General features: G+C 42.2%; 1 long non-coding RNA gene across 1 annotated transcript in view; it reads left to right on the forward strand.

Moving 5' to 3' along the window:
* The window catches only part of LOC130366947 (uncharacterized), a 149,076-nt gene extending 137,710 nt beyond the window's left edge, over positions 1-11,366 (forward strand). The window contains exon 4 of the long non-coding RNA XR_008892007.1: positions 11,247-11,366. This is a non-coding gene — a long non-coding RNA (uncharacterized LOC130366947). The remainder of the gene's footprint in view (positions 1-11,246) is intronic.
* Positions 11,367-12,893: the final 1,527 nt, after the last annotated feature.

Below are 12,893 nucleotides of genomic sequence, written 5' to 3' on the forward strand. Positions count from 1 at the left end.
ACCAAGGCTATCATGTTGGCACAGCATTTCAGAGCCACTGCATACCAGCATTTTGGGCACAATTTGTGCAGAGCTGTGCAGAGTGAAATGTACACATCATCAGTCGCTTACACAGTAATTTAAACAGCATAGAGTGTCATGGAAAACTACATAAATGTAGCAGGGACTCTAATCTGACTGGAGTCCCCTACTCTTCTTACTGAAAATCAAGCCAGTAATGCTGTAGGCATGTGCTCTGCTCAGCGAATCTTTACAGTCTGTGGAAGAAACTTGGTAAAGAGTTATGCATTGTTGGCATAATTTTAAAGTCTCACTGGGCCTGGTGCTTTGTGCCTGGCTAAGCAAGTCATTCAGGCCAGGAGTCATTCATGACTGTGTCCTTGTTTCTGCTACCATGGTGCCCTACACTAATAGCTTAGAGTGCCATGGAAAGTACACAAGGAGCATGGACTTCTGTAAAAAAAATGTGTCCATGCTCTTTGCAAAGTCTTCTGTGATGATAGCATGATAGTATACAGTGACCCCCCGACCTACGATGGCCCCGACATACAATAATTTCAACATGCGATGGCCTCTCAGAGGCCATCGCATGTTGAAGGCAGCATCAACATATGATGCTTTTTTATGTCAGGGCCATCGCATAAACGGCTATCCGGCAGCGCTGACTGCTTCAGCTGCTGCCGTATAGCCATTTACGGTGCCCCGTGTGCTCCGGTGATGGTCTCCTACCTGTCCTCGGGGCTCCGAAGTGTCCTCTTCGGGATCCCCTCCATCGCCGGCACTCTCCATCGTCGTCATCACGTCGCCGTGCACGCCGTCCCGTCATGCAATAGGAGCGGCGTGAATAGTGACGTGATGACGGCGACGTGAGAACGACGTTCCCGGCCAGCAGAGACTTTCCAGAGCGGCGGGGACATCACGGGGACTTGGCGACTGCGATGGAGAGCGACATCCAGGGCAGCGGTGACGAGCGGTGACGGTCCGGAGCGGCGGGGACAGGTGAGTACAACTTCCTATACTTTATATTGCACGGATCAATTTCAACAAACAATGGTTCATTTGGAACGGATTACCATCGTATGTTGAATGACCACTGCACATATTTATAATCATTAAGAAGTACAACTAATCTTGCTTAAAACAAACCCTTATACAACCATATTGATGAAAAAAGAAAAAGTTATGGCCAAAAATAGGAAGGTCCTGAAAGGGTTAAAGTCAAATCCACCCAAAACTACAATGTACGGTATCCTTTGGATATTTGGTACTGCAGCTATACTACACATTTGGTACTACAGCTATTGAGATAAGTGTAGGTCATTTCTCCAGCCAGATGGCAACCTGAGCAGCATTTAAACATGATAAGCAGGATGTCTGTTAGACTATTTGCTCGATGTGTATGCAAACAGATTTATTCCTAAATGCTTTTTAGCTCCACTTAAATATTTTTTTTCAACTCAACCAATGTGACTGATTTCCATTAGCCAGATAATGCTTTGCTTAGTGGCAACTGAGCAGTTAACAGAAGTGTTCTCCATGGCATACTGGAAATCTGCTTTTCTGTCAGCTATGTTCATAATGTTCCCTGCTTGAACAGAGAAAGATGGAGATGTCTTCATACAGTTTACTGAGTAGGAACTGTGTAGAGACACTTAAATCAAGCTGGTGCAGATACTGTATAGGTTATACCCATCCCTAAGATAATAATGAAACATCATGAATAAAGCCTGCAGACAACCCAGGATTTAATTAAAGTATCCAATCCCCAGCTTTCTATTAATCCAGATGCCTCTTTTTTAATTAAATGCTTCAGCTACTGTAACTCCACAGAGAATTTACAAGTGCTTTGTTCCCACTATTACAGATGTAGTCGATGCACTACAGAAATCCAATAGTTTAATGTGATCTTGCCTTGGAAACGCGATGCAGTGGCCAGTGGGCATCTATGTACTCTGTAACTAGAATGGAGAATGGCCAAAAAGGACACTGAGTTTGCCTCAGCTCTAGGCCTTTTTCTTATATACAGTTGAAACCAGAAGTTTACATATAATATATAAAAAAAGACACAAATGCCTGTTTTTCTCACTATCTGACATGAAATCCGAATAAGCCTTACCTGTTTTAGGTCAATTAGGATTACAAAAAAATTATTTATGTTTGCCAAATTCGAGAATAATGCGAGAGAGAGAATGTTTTTATTATATTCTGCAAAGTCAAAAGTTTACATTAGAGATGAGTGCATTGTTGAAAAATTTGAGTCGGCTGATTCACCGAATTTTCCCCAAAAAATAGTTTCAGTCCGAATTCATTTGCGGCGAATCACTATTAAAAACGGCTATTTCTGGCCTACAGGGAGCCTCACTAGGGGTGTAGAACACTTTGCCTTGCTGTAACATGCATAGGGTGTGTGCTGGGTTCGTGAAATAATACTGTTATTCAGTATGATATGCAGATCAGAGGCGTCACTATTAGAATGACTGTCGCAGAGCAGCCTGAAGGTGGCATCAGTAGGAGGAGAATATATAATGGCTGAATGACACAGCATGGAGGTGGCGGCAGCACGAGGAGACTATATAGTGGCTTAATGACACAGCGTGGAGGTGGCGGCAGCAAGAGGAGACCATATAGTGGCTGAATGACACAGTATGAAGGTGGCGGGAGCATGAGGAGACTATATAGTGGCTGAATGACACAGCATGAAGGTGGCGGCTTCATGAGGAGAACATATAATGGCTGAATGACACAGCCTGGAGTTGGCAGCAGCAAATAGTGGCTGAATGACACAGCCTGGATTTTGCGGCAGCATGAGGAGAGCATATAGTGGCTGAATGACACAGCCTGGAGGTGGCGGAAATATGAGGAGACCATATAGTGGCTGAATGACACAGCCTTGAGTTGGCTGAAGCATGAGGAGACCATATAGTGGCTGAATGACACAGCCTGGAGGTGGCGGCAGCATGAGGAGAACATATAGTGGCTGAATGACAAAGCGTAGAGGTGGCGGCAGCATGAGGAGAACATATAGTGGATAAATGACACAGCCTGGAGTTGGCGGCAGCATGAGGAGACCACAGAGTGGCTGAATGACATAGCCTGGAGTGGGTGGCAGCATATAGTGGCTGAATGACACAGCCTGGAGTTTGGGGCAGCATGAGGAGAACATATAGTGGCTGATTGACACAGTCTGGAGGTGGCAAAAGCATGAGGAGACCATATAGTGGCTGAATGACACAGCCTGGAGGTGGCAGCAGGATGAGGAGAACATATGGTGGCAGTATGAGACAGCTTGGAGCTGGCATCAGCATGAGGAGAACATATGGTGGCAGAATGAGACAGCCTGGAGGTGGCATCAGTACGAGAAGAACATATGGTGGCAGAATGATACAGCCTGGAGGGGAAAGTGACCCGGTGACAGAGTGGTGCCGTGGGTGGCAATGCCAGTACCCATTGACGAAGGTGGTTAAAAAAGGAGAACTTAGCATCAGATGTGTGGCATCAGGTGGGTGGCAGGATCAGAATAGTAGCTGAGGCAGGTAGGCAGAAGAAAACTGTCTCATTTGTAAAAGTGTTAGTGTGCAAAAGTAAGTATTGAGAATATGCATTACGTAAAACTTAAATTTTAATATTATGCTTAGGATAAAATAAATGGACCCAAAAAATATTTTTTAAATCAAACAAACGGAAAGGTGTGCAAAAAACACAAAGTGCCACCTACACTAGTGTTGAGCGGCATAGGCCATATTCGAATTCGTGATATTTTGCGAATATATGGACGAATATTTATCATCTATTTGCTAAATTCGCATATTCGTAATAGTTGCAGCATATGGGAAAATTAGCATATAGAAAAATTAGCATATGCGAAAATTCGAATATGCGAAAATATGCATTCGCTAATTTTCGCATATGCGAAAATTCGCATGCCAGTCTAACACAGTAGTATTAGAGCCTTCTTTACACCACATAAGCTGGAAGCAGAGAGGGATGATCACTGTGATGTGCACTGTGAAAAAAAAATGTAATAAAAAAAAACCCGAATATATAGTGCTATATTCACGAATATTCGCGAATATGCGGTATTCGCAAATAAAATTTGCATTGCGAATATTCGCGAGCAACACTAACATACACCACCAAGAATTGATGTGATGCAAAGACCTCTACAAGGTGGAAAGGAACAATGTATGGTCCATTGTAACTGGTAGGGTTAAGAACTTCCCCTGTAAGACCCTACTCTCTCATTATTTATTCCTTTCTTGACAAGTGTTACACGCCCTAAAAAGGATGGTCCCACACAGGAACCTCTCCCTATTTCCACCTTCAAACACTGCCATTTCCCATGGTTTTTAGGTGGAAATAGGGATTGGTTCCTGTGTGGGGCCGCCCTTTTTAAGACAAGTAACACTTTCCACAAAAAGGTGGAAGGGAACAACGTATTGTTCATTGTAAAAGGAGGGGGGTAAAAACTTCCCCTGTAAGGCCCTACTCACGCCCTATTAATTCCCTTCTTGGCAAAAGTTACTTACCCTAAATAGGGTGGCCCCACATAGGAAACTCTCTCTATTTCCACCTAAAAACCTTGGGAAATGGCAGTGTTTGTAGGTTGAAATAGGGAGAGGTTCCTGTGTGGGGACGCCCTTTTTAGGGCGAGTAACACTTGCCAAGAAGGGAATAAATAGGGCCTTACAGGGGAAGTTTTTACCCCCACTGGTTACAAAAGGACCATACGTTGTTCCCTTCCACCTTTTGGAGGTCTTTGCATCACATCAATACTGGGTGGTGTAGGTGGCACTTGGTATTTTTTGCACACCTTTCCTTTTGTTTCATTTAAAAAAAAAAAAATTTGTACATATATTTTATCCTAAGAATATTATTAACCCCTTAAGGACTCAGGATTTTTCCGTTTTTGCACTTTCGTTTTTTCCTCCTTACCTTTTAAAAATCATAACCCTTTCAATTTTCCACCTAAAAATCCATATTATGGCTTATTTTTTGCGTCACCAATTCTACTTTGCAGTGACATTAGTAATTTTACCCAAAAATGCACGGCGGAACGGAAAAAAAAATCCTTGTGCGACAAAATCGAAGAAAAAATGCCATTTTGTAATTTATGGGGGCTTCCGTTTCTACGCAGTGCATATTTCGGTAAAAATGACACCTTATCATTATTCTGTAGGTCCATACGGATAAAATGATACCCTACTTAGGCTGGGTTCACACTACGTTTTTCAACTAAGGTTCCCGCATACGTTTTCTATCAAAAACCGTATGGGGAAAAAAACGGATGGAACAGTATGGGAAAAAGTAAACCGTATGGGTTTTTAAACAGTATACTGTTTTTAAAAGTGCATACTGTTCCGTCCGTTTTTGTAGAAAAAAAACCCATACGTTTTTGAAAATTTTGTCCATTTTTAATGGGAGGGGTCTTGGGTGGGGACTTTAGGATTCAAATGCGCATGTGCAAAGTAAAAACGTATACGTTTTTCCCGTATGGAACCGTATACATGTGCGTTTCTTATTGACGTCCATGTTAAAAAAAACGTATGCGGTTGCAGTACGGTTTTTAAACCGGAGACAAAATCGTGGTCAACCACGGTTTTGACTCCGGTTTAAAAACCGTACTGCAACTGCATACGTTTTTTTAACATGGACGTCAATGGGAAACGCACATGTATACGGTTCCATACGGGAAAAACGTATACGTTTTTACTTTGCACATGCGCATTTGAATCCTAAAGTCCCCACCCAAGACCCCTCCCATTAAAAATGGACAAAATTTTCAAAAACGTATGGGTTTTTTTTCTACAAAAACGGACGGAACAGTATGCACTTTTAAAAACAGTATACTGTTTAAAAACCCATACGGTTTACTTTTTCCCATACTGTTCCATCCGTTTTTTCCCCCATACGGTTTTTGATAGAAAACGTATGCGGGAGCCTTAGTTGAAAAACGTAGTGTGAACCCAGCCTTATATAGGTTTGATTTTGTCGCACTTCTGGAAAAAAATCATAACTACATGCAGGAAAATTTATACGTTTAAAAATGTCATCTTCTGACCCCTATAACTTTTTTATTTTTCCACGTACAGGGAGGTATGAGGACTCATTTTTTGCACCCTGATCTGAAGTTTTTATTGGTATGATTTTTGTTTTGATCGGACTTTTCGATCACTTTTTATTCATTTTTTAATGGCATAAAAAGTGACCAAAATAACCTTTTTTGGACTTTGGAATTTTTTTGCGCGTACGCCATTGACCGTGCGGTTTAATTAATGATATATTTTTATAGTTTGGACATTTACGCATGCAGTGATACCACATATGTTTATTTTTATTTTTATTTACACTGTTTTATTTTTTTTTATGGGAAAAGGGGGGTGATTCAAACTTTTATTAGGGAAGGGGTTAAATGACCTTTATTAACACTTTTTTTTACATTTTTTTTTGCAGTGTTATAGGTCCCATAGGGACCTATAACACTGCACACACTGATCTTTTACACAGATCACAGGCGTGTATTAACACGCCTGTGATCAGTGTTATCGGCGCTTGACTGCTCCTGCCTGGATCTCAGGCATGGAGCAGTCATTCGCCGATCGGACACCGAGAAGGCAGGTAGGGGCCCTCCCGGTGTCCTGCCAGCTGTTCGGGACACCGCGATTTCACCGCGGCGGTTCCGAACAGCCCGACTGAGCAGCCGGCTCACTTTCACTTTCGCTTTAGAAGCGGCGGTCAGCTTCTAAAGGGTTAATACCGCACATCGCAGCGATCGGCGATGTGTCGTATTAGCCACAATTCTGTTCTTTTTTTAACATAGTGCTCGCTAAGGATAAAGATTTTTTAATAGAAGTAATTTACAAATCTTTTTAACTTTCTGGCTCCAGTTGATTTAAAAAAAAGTTTTTCACCGGAGTACCCCTTTAAATATGTTTAGCACTATCTATATTTGTAAAGTGTTGGTGTGGCACCATGGTCAATTTACTCTGATGCATCAGGCATTGGTGGGTGGAAATCCTGGCTGATCCTTGCCTGATTCATCTTCTCAAAGGTCAGTCTCTTCCCCTTTTAGTGGACAGGTGATTTCTCCATGGGGTTACTATGGCCCCCGCCGCACTAAACACCCATTCTGATGGCACACTACTGACTGGGCAGGACAGCTTTTCCAGGTCAAACTCTGCTAGTTGCGGACACAAGTTTGGCTGCCCAGAAGTCAAATGGATCTTCAAAGTCTGTTTGCATGGTCATGTCAAGGTATGCCACCACCTGCTTGCACAGGTCCTGCTCCAGGTCTACCTGCTGCTGATGAGTTGCTTCACTATGTCGGTGAAGAAAGCTACTTATCAGCGACTGTAGACACAGGCTGCTGCTGATGGAGCTGGTACTGCTCCTGCCACCCCACCCCTCCCCACCAGCCATGGCAGTGGAAAGTGAATGCAGAGGGCCCTCCAAGTCAGACCTGCAATAGGATGGATGATGGTGCGGATAGGCATCGGCCAACTGACTACGTAGGATGTCTCTGTAGTAGGTCAATTTGTACTCTCACTCAGTGGGTGTGAAAAAGGCCCCCATTTTGTGCCTGTAGCGAGGCTCCAATAAGGTAGAGAGCCACAAGTCATTCTGCTGCTGATGGTGACAATTTGGCGGTCACTACGCAAGCAAGTAAGCATGCATTGTGCCATTTGTACAAATGACTCGGAGAGACTCCCTGCCTCCATTTGCATACTGCCACGGTGTGTCTGGGTCCTCTGTCTCACCACGCTCATAACCCTCTAGCTGCTCCTCCTCTCCTGTTAGATGACTAGAAAAACCGCCCCTCTCGTGAAACTTAAACTGTGCTCCACTGTGCCCCTCCCCTCCTCCTCCTACAGTTCAGCCCCCACAGGTCTCATGTGGCCGTGAGATGTACTCCAACAAGTGTTGTAGTAGATGAAGCAGTAGAATGACGTTGTTCATCCCTTAATCCTGGTGACTGACTAATATTGTAGCTTCCTCAAAGGGCCTGAGCAAACGGCAGGTGTCACATATGATCTACCACTGGTTCACATTGAAGTTACACAGGGGAGTAGCCCTATCCGCTTGGATCATCAAGAAATCGGTGATGGCTTTTCTCTGTTCGTATAGTAGGTCCAACACATGAAGGGTGGAATTCCAACGTTTGGAAACGTCGCAAATCAGACTATGTTGGGGGGGCATAGGACAGAGGCAATGGGAGAACAGGGACTTCTTTGTACTTGCAAATAATTGTACAGATGACCGAGGCACCTGCATGTATATGGAAATTGCACCTGAGGATGATCTAGACTTGTGCACAAGTCCACAATTCTCTTCCTGACATCTTGGCTGATTTCTTTAGACTTTCCCATGATGTTACACACAGAAGCAGTTTGTTTCTGGTGTGCGTTAAAATACATCCACAGTTGTCTCTCTAATTAACTCAGATGTTGCCAAGAAACAGAAGCTTCCAAAGACATGACATCCTCATATGGACTGTCCCTAATGGTTTAAAGGCATAGTAATCCTAGTGTTTGTAAACCACTGACTTTGCAGAAAGTAATAAAAATGCCTTAAAAAATTGTCTCTCCTTATTCTGGCATATGGGAAATATAAATAATTTAGGTAATCCTTATTGACCTAAAACGGGTAAGGTTTATTTTGATTTCATGTCAGATAGTGAGAAAAACAGGCACATGTGTCTCTTTATATAGTGTATGTAAACTTCTGGTTTTAACTGTGTATATATATATATCTTAGAGAAAAAAGTCTGACAATTACATTACTTGGACGATAAATGCTAAACCTGTGCAACAAAATGATCAATATCTGGCCACTAGTGGTTGTGTTCTGGGATTTCCATAGGCTTTTCAGAGGCTCATTACAATCTATTGAAATTTCTTTGTAAATGTTGCCTGCCAACCAGAGATACAAGGTAATTTCGGCTCAGCTCAGAGCTTCCAGTTTAGCACCTTGTTTGTATTATGCTGACAATAAATCTGCTGCTGTAATGGTTGTTCATTTTGAAGACAGAATATGAATGATTAAGCATGACTGTCGTTCCCTTAAACTAAAATTTTATGAGCGAGCAGTGCTGTACTGCATTTTCTAGTGCTGACTATTGAGCAGAAAGTAAAATACTAAGTAAAAAACAATATTATGTTAGTTTTAAAATAGTTCTGACAAAGCTGTGGCAAAAACGTTTCCTTACGGTACGTTTACACGTACAGGATCCTGCGCAGATTTGATGCGCAGGATTTGTAACTGCCAATTAGATGCTGTGTCAGTCATTTAGTTTACATTGAAATCTGCAGCGGAAATTCCTGTGCATCAAATTTGCGTACGTGCGTACCCTTAAAGGAATTATATCAAAGACTCAATCCCACCTATATGCCATAATGGGGCATAGGGATTCCCTAATTGGGACAATGGTCCAGGAGTCAGAATAAACAGCCACTCTTTTCAGTATGGCATACTTAAAGAGGTTATCCACCATAAGATGACTTTAGTTCTTACCTGCCAGACTGTAATAGACATGTTTAGGAATGATCTGTGCTTGTCTTGGAACTAAATGGCTGTGTTGTGAGTCCACTATAAAGCTGCTGCTTTCTTTTTGTGAAATGGCTATTTCCTGTTGGAGTTCCCTTCATCTACCTACACGTTCCAGGATGCTTTGTTTGAAAGTGTGAGTTTACTTTTCTCCCTCCCAAACATCAGTCATTCCACCATTTGCAATACAGCTGAGCCATGCATGCTATTCATGAAGCTACAATAGAAAGAAACTACAGAAGAAACCAGCTATCAAACACAGGTACAGACACTATATTATGAACTACACTAATTTCACAGCCTCTGTAGCACAGTCAAATAAAAAAATGAAAAAAATCTGTAATATCCTTTTAATCTATTCTCTGTTGCTTATCTGAATGGCTACCTTGTAAAACTAATTTCCCCTACAGTGGCTTCTCATTTACCATTTTTTTTTCAAAAAATTTATTAAAAGTAAATCCCCATTGAATTCTGCAGGACAAATCCACCACAAACTTGCTGTGAATCTGCAGTAAAATCCATGTGTTTCATATGGATTTTGCAGCAGATTTCATCTCTGTAACATCTGCAGAAGTTAACATGCTATGGATATTAAATACCTCATTGCAAATCTGTTTATGTAAAGAAACATTATTCCCCCTTATTGTCTTTATCCCCTATTCCCTCATTTTTACACTATATCCATTTTATTCATTACATTTCACAATGTTGTTTTTTCCAAACGAGTATATTTTTCCCCAAACTTATTCCTATTTCTCTTCTCTTAGCTTTCCAGTTCTTTTATGAGTATGCCTTGTTCTGTTTTACCTATTTTCATCTGCTTTTGGTCCTGTTACCCTCCGGCAGACTTCCCTATCTTCTCCGGCACCATTACTGTTCTATGCGCGGCTCCTGCATTGACACGTGTACTCTCACTTCTCGCGAGATTTCCTCTCAGCCGTCAAATTAGTATATTGCGTCCTTCTCACAGTCTGTCACTCTGCTTCTCACAGCTCTGTCTCGGTCAGGATTTCAGTCACCTCTTTCCTATATTATAAAACAATTTCACTACAGCTTTTTCTGCTACTAGTCCGGGGAATAGGTCCCTCACCCATAAGTGGCTAACTATATCTCCATCTGGGCTAAGAAACCCCTTGATTGTGTGGCCAGAAACCTAGGTCTACCCTGTCCCACATGCCACATCTGAAATTGACCCTATTCTGGTCAAATGCATGCTTAAAACGAGAAAACACCTAAAAAAAAAAAGGCCTAAATAGGTCATTACGCATTTGCCAAGACAAACTACTTGATTTACTTGAGCCAATAACAAAAATTCTTGATATGGCAGAACATGCCTCTTCCTCAGGTATTCCTATACACACTGAGATACTACGAGGGGCGGCACAACGTGCCATTAGTCAATTTGGCAACATGAACGCCTCTCTTTGCTCAGAGAGAAAGAAAACTCTTCTTATGAAGTTAGACCCTCAACTAGCATGCCTTGCTAATTCTGAATCTGAACCCTCTAATGAGGGACTTCTTTTTGGAAACAATGCCATAAAAGAATTTGGCAAATATGTAGGTATATTTTCTTCACTCAATGAAGCACAAGCCTCTTTAAAGAAAGTTTTCTCCAAAAAATTTTTGGGGAAGGCCTGGAAGTAGGGGCCATTTTCTGGGCCGTCCATATTCCAACCGTAAACCCCCCAGATATTCTTTCCAATCAGAAAGAACACCCTATCCTTCTTCTTCCTTTCAACCGGCTCCACCACCATTCTTCCCATCAAGAGGGCGTCCATGGCGTGCACACGGACAACGAGGTTATCCACGATCGAGACCATCTTCAGGTAAGTTTCCCTCCAAGATTTTCTTTCCTATCTCCTCTAGTCGGCCGTCTCCAATATTTTTTCCTGATCTGGGCTTCCTTAACCTCCTTCATACAGTATCAGGGTATGTACAGGGTACATTCACACAGGCGAGTTTACAATAAGTTTCCTGCTTCAAGTTTGGGCTGTAGCAAATTTTTTGCCCCAGCGCAAACTCCTAGTGGGATACTCACCGTAACCGGCCAGTGCAAATGTACCCTAAAAACACTACACTACACTACACTTACACAAAATAAAGGGTAAAACACTACATATACTCCCCCTTACACTGTCCCCCCCCCAATAAAAATTTAAAACGTATTGTACGTTATTGTTTCCAAAACGGAGCCTCCAGCTGTTGCAAAACAACAACGCCCAGCATTTACGGACAGCCACTGACTGTCCAGGCATGCTGGGAGTTTAGCAACAGCTGGAGGCACCCTGTTTGGGAATCACTGGTGTAGAATACCCCTATGTCCACCCTTATGCAATCCCTAATTTAGTCCTCAAATGCGCCTAGCGCTCTCTCTCTTCAGAGCCCTGTCGTATTTCAAGGAAACAGTTTAGGGCCACATATGGGGCATTTCCGTACTCGGGAGAAATTGCACTACAAATTTTGGGTGTTCTTTCTCCTTTTGCCCCTTATAAAAAGGAAAAGTTGGGGACTACACCAGCCTGTTAGTGTAAAAAAAATTCAATTTTTACACTAACATGCTGATGTTGCCCCATACTTTTTATTTTCACAAGCGGTAAAAGCAAAAAAAGACCCCCAAATTTGTAACGCAATTTCTCCTGAGTACGGAAATACCCCATATGTGGGCATAAAATGCTCTGCGGACGCACAACAAGGCTCAGAAGTGAGAGCACACTATGTACATTTGAGACCTAAATTGGTGATTTGCACAGGGGTGGCTGATTTTAAAGTGGTTCTGACATAAACGCAAAAAATTAAATACCCACATATGACCCCATTTTGGAAACTGCACCCCTCACGGAACGCAACACGGGGTATAGTGAGCCTTAACACCCCACAGGTGTTTGAAGAATTTTCATTAAAGTTGGATGGGAAAATGAAATTTTTTTTTTTTTTACTAAAAAGCTGGTGTTACCCTAAATTTTTCATTTTCACAAGGGAAAATAGGGAAAAAGCACCCCAAAATTTGTAACCCCATTTCTTCTGAGTAAGAAAATACTCCATATGTGGATTTAAAGTGCTCTGCTGACGAACTACAATGCTCAGAAGAGAAGGAGCACCATTGGGATTTTGGAGAGAGAATGTGTCTGAAATTGAAGGCTATGTGTGTTTACAAAGCCCCCATAGTGCCAGAACAATGGACTTCCCCCCCACATGTGGCCCCATTTTAGAAACTATACCCCTCAAGGAATGTAATAAGGGGTACAGTGAGCATTTACACCCCACAGGTGTCTGACAGATTTTTGGAACAGTCGGCCGTGAAAATGAAAAATTAAAATTTTCATTTGCACAGCCCACTATTCCAAAGATCTGTC

Source organism: Hyla sarda, chromosome 4 (genome assembly GCF_029499605.1).
Source record: "Hyla sarda isolate aHylSar1 chromosome 4, aHylSar1.hap1, whole genome shotgun sequence".
Classification (NCBI taxonomy): domain Eukaryota; kingdom Metazoa; phylum Chordata; class Amphibia; order Anura; family Hylidae; genus Hyla; species Hyla sarda.